Below are 796 nucleotides of genomic sequence, written 5' to 3'. Positions count from 1 at the left end.
TGGGGAATGGCTGAACAAACTGTGGTATATGCGGGTGATGGAATACTATTGTGCTAATAGGAATAATAAACTGGAGGAGTTCCAGGTGAACTGGAGAGACCTCCGGGAACTGATGCAGAGCGAAAGGAGCAGAGCCAGAAGAACATTGTACACAGAGACTGATATACTATGGTAAAATTGAATGTAATGGGCTTCTGTACCAGCAGCAATACAATGACCCAGGACAATTCTGAGGGATTTATGGTAAAGAACGCTACCCATATTCAGAGGAAGAACTGCAGGAGAGGAAACATATAAGAAAAACAACTGCTTGAACACATGGGTTGAGGCAGACATGATTGGGGATGCAGACTCGAAACTACCACACCAATGCAACTATCAACAATTTGGAAATAGGTCTTGATCAATGACACATGACAAAACTAGTGGAAATGTGCATCGGCCATGGGTGGGGGAATGCGGGGGGTGAAGGGGAAAGTAGGAGCATGAATCATGTAACCATGTTAAAAATGAATATTAATAAATGGTAAAAAAATTTTTTAAATCTATCCTTTTTTGGTAAATGTAGTTACATTTTCCATTAAATTATGCATATCCAAAAAAAGTTACCTAGTCCATTCCCCTCAGTTTTAACTGAGATGGGGAGAGAAGTGACTTGTCCAAGGTCATAAAAGGAATTGCGAAGAAGCCAGGATTTGGATCATAGTCCTCTGGCTCCAAATCTAGCATTCTTTCTACTATGCCCGTCTTTTTTTCCCTTTTTTTATTTAGAATATTTTTCTATGGTTACATGATT

This window comes from Gracilinanus agilis, unplaced genomic scaffold (genome assembly GCF_016433145.1).
Source record: "Gracilinanus agilis isolate LMUSP501 unplaced genomic scaffold, AgileGrace unplaced_scaffold37508, whole genome shotgun sequence".
NCBI lineage: Eukaryota > Metazoa > Chordata > Mammalia > Didelphimorphia > Didelphidae > Gracilinanus > Gracilinanus agilis.
This window is presented reverse-complemented; position numbering follows the sequence as displayed.